The sequence below is a fragment of the Anticarsia gemmatalis genome, chromosome 12, assembly GCF_050436995.1.
Source record: "Anticarsia gemmatalis isolate Benzon Research Colony breed Stoneville strain chromosome 12, ilAntGemm2 primary, whole genome shotgun sequence".
Classification (NCBI taxonomy): domain Eukaryota; kingdom Metazoa; phylum Arthropoda; class Insecta; order Lepidoptera; family Erebidae; genus Anticarsia; species Anticarsia gemmatalis.
This window is the reverse complement of record NC_134756.1, coordinates 11227043-11235667: the sequence shown is the minus strand read 5'-3', so window position 1 is coordinate 11235667 and position 8625 is coordinate 11227043.

Sequence of the window (8625 nt, the reverse complement as noted above, 5' to 3'; positions counted from 1 at the left end):
ACAAAAATAAAACAAGAAACCAGCGTTTTAACACCGATTGGAAAGTATTAAGTTCGGTAGTAAGTCATTCCGTAGTTTTCAAAAACCCTTGCTTTTATTAAAACTATAACAGTAAAGTATTCGTAGTTGATAAGAGGACAAGAAAGAGGCTTTAAAGATGAAAAGTATCTTAAAAGAAAATGCTGAAATCATTACCAAAAGCGTTGAACTACTTAAAACAGTAGACCATAAACCAAATCTTTGATTATAATATGACCATAGCCTATAATTCCGAGGAATTTCTGTGATTTACCTCTCGAAGATGACTGACACAAGTAGAACTGTTTTTTTTCTAAAATCCATTTACAAATTTAAAAACGTATTATAATAAAAATATATTACACTATTTCGTATTAAATCTCAGTATCTATTTCTTTGAGTGTTATCTTTGAAAGCAAATTAGCTTCAACAGAGATCTCTTCTAAGCACCCTTCGGATTTATGAAGAAACTTCGATTCGTATTTTATTTACTTTTAAAACTTTACTTAGTTCAGTTTATCGGAGACGTAACATCTTCACAAAGTCAATTTTATTTGCAATTATGTTGCTCAAAGATAAATTTGTTTAGAGTTCTTTGAAATAGGTCGTTGAAATGCTCACTGATCGGTGCTATAAGCAAGGTTAAGCAATCATCGTTACTGCTATTAAATGGATGGGAAAACATTTAGTACTAAACTGAACATCTATTTCAAATGAATCGTGAAACCGACAGGTCTACAACTAGACTAGATTTCAAGTACATCAGAAAGTTTAAAGCGAATTACGAACACTCGATTGGCTCTGACAGGTTTTCTTTTATAATAGACTTGTAAGATTGCATTTATAGCTGTCTTTGTCAGTTTAAGACTATCTTATGTAGTTTATGTTTTTTTTTTCTTATGCTCTCCATTGCTTTTATAAAATAGCATTTGTAACCTAGTACAAAAACTGTACTACAACGGGGCTGATGTAGATATACGAAATTCAAAATTTAGAACATTATTAACTAGGCTTACGATGCAGCCGACTTTAGTATAGCCACATTTTTAGAAATATGATGCACACAATTACTAATTATGAAAATAATACTATAATCTTCATGAATTGTGCACGCCAAGGCTACTAAAATGTCGGACTTTAGTTCTGTTTTCCACTAACAAAAGGACCCTAACAATGACTCTAAGCAAGAAATTACGTAGGTGTTTTGCCATTGAATCATATAACCATGTATCAAGTTTGTTTTCTAAATATTACAATGTTTTAACATATTAACTCTAACTTAAATTTATTTACAAACAACCCATTTACAATTACCAATCACTCTAAACGCAAACCCGTAACGCTGACTTGCATCTTTAACGCAAAACCAACATGGCGTTACAATCCATTCGCTTAATCCACACACAGATTAATTGATGAAGACAAAGACACTGACTGGACATTTGAAACACGATTACAGGAGCTACGGTTGTGTCTCACAGAGCGTTGTGTCATACTTGATGTACAGTCAACGTTATTTATACCAGCATTTACCGTTATACCAATAATTAAGTAGCAGTAGGTAAGCAATTGTTAATTTAAAATTTTCATACCTTGAAAAATTTCACCAACAAATTATTTTTTTTGCAGAATCTTAAGCTAAAACATCTTCTATACTAACCCCAAAGAAAATATTGTAACCACCCAAGCAACCATTCCTGCATAACTACGTATTATTTACGTATACACATAACCTGTTTTAAAGGGAAATTGATCGTCTAACTGGCCATTAATAAAAAAAAGGACTTTGGGAAGGTATAAGTGGTTTTAAGCGTCCATGTCGATTGTCGGTGATTCGTATCTTAACCTCGCATTTAGTAGTTTTTCTTTATAACTTTACCCCAAACAAGTCGTTTTCAAACTAAATTTTTTCTCACCACATCGCCTAATATTCGTAGCGGACTGTACACCGGCATGTCATACTGTACTAATTATATGGCAAGCCACCCAAGGCTCGTCTGCAATGCTTTGATAGCATATCTCTGACTGTCGGTACAACGTAGTTGATTAGGTTTCATCGGTGAATTCTTGTTATGATGATCGTATTGGATAATTGGGGGCTACTCTAAGTTAATGGAAAGGAGTATTCGATTACATTCTCGGTATCTCTTTATTTATTAAGTTTTCAAAACTTAGCTTGAACTATGGTACAAGAATAAAGCGTATATTCATCCAATACTACACTTGCTCGTATGATTTGAAATCTGTGTACGAAAAAAAAATACAAAAAAGTTTAATTTTAATTGTCCGTGGTGTTTTGTTAGGTTATGTTTTGCGTAATAATATTATTGACATAGTTAGTAACCCGTATTTTGGGCCAGTGATTGACAATATACTTCTTTAATAATGGAATTTTTTTGTTCATTCAATACTGTTACAGTTATAAAAAACTTTAAAGACTCAATCCACAATAAAGAAAAAATAACTACTCAGTTATTAATTATTCACATTACACAAAATTAAAAAAATAAAAAGCCAATTAAATGTGTACTTTTTCTTTATAAAACTTGATAGGTACTTTCTCAAAGCTAAAATTTCAAGTATAATGTTTCAACTATCTTACTTAAGTCTACTAGATTATTTTTAGCGCTTTATTCTGTAATTTCATTAAAACATTACTTTTGTAGAGAAAACGTTAATAGAATTAGTTCTCGCTTTGAAATACTGCCTCTTGTTTTTATGTCTTTTTAAGTGAAATTTATTTTATATAAACTTGTTGAATTGAGTAAATTAAAATACTTTTGTTAAAATGATTGATTATCTAGGCTTTTATACAAAAACTAGCTTAACCATGTATTTTTTGTGTAACAAATTATCAAAGGATTATGTTATTTTATAGACTGTACCTGTCTGACTGTGTGTAGCCTTTTGGGTAAAAAATAATCACGATTTCAATCTCTTTGATCGACTAGCAAATCAGTTTTCAACGGAAAAACTGTTTGGAATACTCTTCTCTAGACGTTTATTTGTCTAAGTTAAAGGGTGTTCAATTCCATGTAATAAGGAACGAGCTTGGCCGAACCCCCTTATTACATGGAGCTAGCGTTTAAAACAGCTCTCTCGACACCTTTGGGTTATGTTATAACGTGTATTATGTTGGGTTGTGTTATATCCTAGCTGTATTTGTCCTATTTAGTTAAATATAATTGAGGTTAAATCAGCATGCATATTTTGTATCGCGTATCACAGCGTAACTAATGTTCGTCAATTTGATAGCTAGTACGCAGTACATTGCTGCTTTTACGTGTCGCAAGAATCACTACAATTTAAGACAAAGAACAATGCACAGCATGGTGGCTGAAAATGGGCAAAAAAGACAGAAAAATATCCCCCAAATTATCTTACTATGCATTTCATACTATGCTAATTTTTACTCTTCGACATGTTGACTGTACAAACTTTTACTGGAGAAATAAACACGTAACTACAGAAGCGCTCATTAACCTATTCACTACTACACATTTCCAACACGTTTTTATTTTAAAGTTTAACTACGTTAAACAAAAATCCTTTACAATGGCAAGTGTGGGTACAATGCGAGTCACGTCCAATGGTGGAAAGTTGAAAGCTTTGCCGGCGTCACGTAGTAATTGTTGACGTACAATCCTTGTGACGCTAAGTAAAGACTTTGATTGGTTGAGGGATTTGTACTGTGAAGTTTTGGATATTATAAAATGTATTATATTAATTTAAGTATATACTAGGCCAGTGAAGTGGACGCTCACTCATTCCCAGATGAAACTTAAGCAAATCAAGAGACAGTGTATCAGGTTACTTTAAATTATCTGGTTTTCTCCATATCGTCGAATCACTACGAATCTTCGTGATAAATCTCTGGTTTTATAATTGCTACCAGTTATATACAAGTACTTAATAAAGAATAGGATAAGAAACTACCGCAAAATAAAATAAACACACGGTCTGTTTTCCATTAAATTATATAATATTATGATATTTATTTTATTTTATTTATTTTATAAATAATTTTTGTATAGTTAATATTTCCAAGATTATTTTTCAAACTCGTTTTGGGAACTTGCAGAGTGAGCTTCAGCATGATTTAAGCTTATACAAAGAGTGAAGAGACATAAAAGTAAATTGAACTCTGGTTACATTTCGAGCGCAGGGCAATCACCCAACAACAGTATAAGAACCAACCAACTAGTATAAGAAAATAAGCATTCACGTACAAACCTTGAAAGTAGCAACACCGTGACAATAGTGTTAAAATTCAACCAATCACAGCACAGTATGCAGGTCACGTAAACTTTGCGACTGGAAACCGTTACAGCGTCACGTAGATAATTGTCGGCACACACGCTGTATCGCCACACGTTTCAACTGCAATTGTTTGTGGATTTCTGCTGGTGCAGTTTCCTATTGGTTTATTTGGTTTTCGTTGGTTATTGTTTGAATTTTTGGGGTGTTTCTCGAAGCAATATTTTTTTAGCATCGTATATTATACAGACTTACTACGAATATGCATCTGTTGTTGCTTGGCGTTTCGGCGTAGCTTACATTGACCGTTGTCGTTTATAAAAAACTATTTTGGATTTCCTGAGCAAGAGCTCTATACCTATGGAAATAGTAGAAAACCCGGGATTAGTAAGTTGTGGGTCTAAACTAGGATTTTTTATACTATTTTGATGAAGCCACATAACAAAATTATCTAGAGGTTCAAAACCAAATTCTTTAAAGTAACGAGATACATTAGTTTGACAAAATACAAAGAAACCTGACAATTAATAGAGAAAAGCACAACAATAATTTATTTTCATAACCCTTAAAAACTAGAAGTTTGTTTTCTATATACAATCGCATTAAATCGTCTACATTGTTTTAGGGCGTACAATCCATGAGAAAACATCTCAGGGGTTTTCGCGTAATATCTTATGGGCCTGTTTATCCAGTAAAATATATGACTGACATAACAATTTGCTTTCCCTTTCTGTCAATTTTTACGAGATACAAGTGAAGATAAATTTACGTTGAAATAAAGGTTGCATTGCGGTAACGTCTTACAAGGAATTTATTTTTGGCGATGTGTTTTTGTTATTGTCTTGGCTTTTTCTATTTGCATTGCAAGATTGCAAACATTATTATAAGGATTAATCAGATCGCGCACAATGTACTGGACGTTTTTTGAGGTTTCGGCATAAATTACTCTGATAGTCGTAATATGTCCCTAGTTAACAATGTTACTACTCTTTTCATTCGAGTAATTAGAAGGTTAACTCATTTGTTATTGTGTCATATTTATAAAATTCTAAATCACGAAAGGGGAAAACTTCAAAACACCAAATAAAGCAGCATTCATCTCGCAATATAACTTCAGTTTTCACAGAAACTAAATCTCTAAACCGTTGCTAGCCGGCAACTGCAAGTAAACTAGAGTCGGGATATTAAGTGACAATTCACACTATCGTATATTGCAATATGAGAGGACTTTACAGGATACAACTGATCTGCTCTGAGCTCCGCTTATGAGTTATTGCATTGGTTTACTGGAAACCCAGATTCGAACGGGTTAGAAATGTAATAGGAATTTATTTGTTCTGTTTTAGCTCTTTGAGAAGCTTGGCGTCAGACTGCTTAATGCATTTTGGAACTTGGCTTCCAATTTCTTTTGCAATTGAATCAGATGCTTTTCCTGTGCTGTAGGAAGTTAGAGACTATTTTAGTATAGGTTATCTTTACGATCCAGAGTCGTGAAGAAAACTCGAAATGCGAACGACTGTTTGCAGACCATGCAGGGTAATGATCTTATTGTTGTCTGTCACCACATCACTACTATTAAAAAATCCAACAGCTTCCTGCAAAAATCGATTAATTATTCAAATTATTACATGTATATTATTTCTTGCTTTTGCAATCAAATCAATCCACGTAGACTAGATATACTATGTGTTCTTATTACCGACATAGTTCTCGTTTCTATAAAAATTCTTGGATATAAACCACGCTGCATAAACATCATCCAAATCGATTGATTTAGACATGAAAAAGAAAGCAGAGATAAAGTTCTTCTCGCATTTTCAATATTAGCAGAGATATGGATCCCAATAATGATATCCCAGTATATAAAACTAGCTAACAAGCCACCCATTGATGAGCAACTTGTTGCAAATTCACTTCTTTGTACAAGTTGCATGTTCATAACATGTTCATGAATTTTGTTGCTTCTTTCTCAAACAAACTTGTGTGAAGTTTGTCTTGTTTTCGCTTGTTAGTAGCACTAGGCTTGTGTTAGTAGTTTTTAATACGATTTTAGTTTTTGGTTTTTAAATTAGAAGTCTATACTTCTTGTACTTTATGCTCACCTTAATTTAGCATAATGTGATTTTTTTCTATTTAAAGTTAATGTTTAAAAAGAAGGGGTTAGACTCCAATATACTCACTGTAAACCGTTTCCCTCAATTCGGTTTTTTTTCTTCTTTGGTCTGATTTTGAAAACCTGAACGATTTAGTTCCAGTCAATTAAAAAAAAAACATATTTGATTTCAACTTTTGTTGATATACCATTAAGCTTACATTGGGAGTATTTAAATAGCAAATAATATTATTTACTAAGCTATACCCATTCCCACAAGATCTAGGTGTCATTTCCTACATGTATTTAAATGACCACTGCTTTGCCTTCATAATTTTATTCATCCCACATCTGCAGTAAAACCTCATCTTTATACCCCTACAAGCTTTGCATTAACATCATGAGCATCATACAACTAAGTTCTTACATTTTACTGTACTACCACAATCTGCATGTATGACGTAATGGAACCTCAAAAGGTAACTACACACCGAAGTCGGCCAGTCTCGTAGCACCTTTCATTGCGGACTTGGGATTCATTTATGGAAAACGTCACATGCCACGACTATCGTGCTGTGTTCTTGCCTGTAGTAAGTTCCTACTAGCAACAGACTACTAGCTACTACAATAGATGGATAACATCGTCACCTGTATGGTAAAGTTGCGAATGTGCGTTATTGTAAATTTTACAGGAGAGCATAAAAACTCATTTTTCTTATTTTTTTAAATGGCGCACTTTAGTGAGGCGGTGTCTTTTTAGTTTTTATTTTATGAAAATATAAGCAGAAGACTGCTAATTAATCAGCTAACTATTATAACAGTAAAATAATCTAATAAATCACAATCGCAACTTTGAAACCTCTAAGAATAAAGTCAGAATTTTTTTTGTTGCCCATGGTAAATTCGCGTATGTGTCAGATTCGCAAGTATAAAATCAATTTCATAGAGTACAACTACAATCTCATTTTGAAACTTGCGAATATCGCAGAAATAGATTGTTTAATATTTAATTATTTTGACTTTATGGTAGTGTAGTAAAATTTTATTTATTATTATAATGGTATGAAATAAAAAAAACTGTTAAAAATATAAAAAAGTAATATTTTAATGAAACAAACTAAAGCTATACATCAACATTTTCATCCTCTTCCTCGTTATCCGGTTCAGGCAACGTGTCAACAATAGAATCGGATGTTGGCAAATTATTGTAAAATTCATGATAAGCCTTAGGTATCAACATTTCATGGCACAGTTTTAATAGATCAGTATTTTTGCCTTTGAAATAGGCAATCTCCCAGTATAAACAGGTTTTGGTGTTATAGTGGCATTTTTGCCTCTCTTTGCTTTCAGTTTCAGAAATGATTGAAATTATTGATCACGTATTTTTTGAATCAGGACATAGTCATATGGAATGTGATTCGATTCATTCCAAAATTGAACAGAAGTCTAAAAATACTCCCGTTTATACACCTGATGGATGGGTTCAAATAATGAGAATGGCAAGGAGAAATCCCCACCCTTTTAATGTTCATACCTTACTGTATGATGACTTTTTAGCCTTTAACAGCGCATCATTACAGTTTGCAGCAACAGAATCCAAAGTAAGCAGTATAAACGGAAGTATTTTTAGACTTCTGTTCAATTTTGGAATGAATCGAATCACATTCCATATGACTATGTCCTGATTAAAAAAATACGTGATCAATAATTCCAATCATTTCTGAAACTGAAAGCAAAGAGAGGCAAAAATGCCACTATAACACCAAAACCTGTTTATACTGAGAGATTGCCTATTTCAAAGGCAAAAAAACTGATCTATTAAAACTGTGCCATGAAATGTTGATACCTAAGGCTTATCATGAATTTTACAATAATTTGCCAACATCCGATTCTATTGTTGACACGTTGCCTGAACCGGATAACGAGGAAGAGGATGAAAATGTTGATGTATAGCTTTAGTTTGTTTCATTAAAATATTACTTTTTTATATTTTTAACAGTTTTTTTTATTTCATACCATTATAATAATAAATAAAATTTTACTACACTACCATAAAGTCAAAATAATTAAATATTAAACAATCTATTTCTGCGATATTCGCAAGTTTCAAAATGAGATTGTAGTTGTACTCTATGAAATTGATTTTATACTTGCGAATCTGACACATACGCGAATTTACCATGGGCAACAAAAAAAATTCTGACTTTATTCTTAGAGGTTTCAAAGTTGCGATTGTGATTTATTAGATTATTTTACTG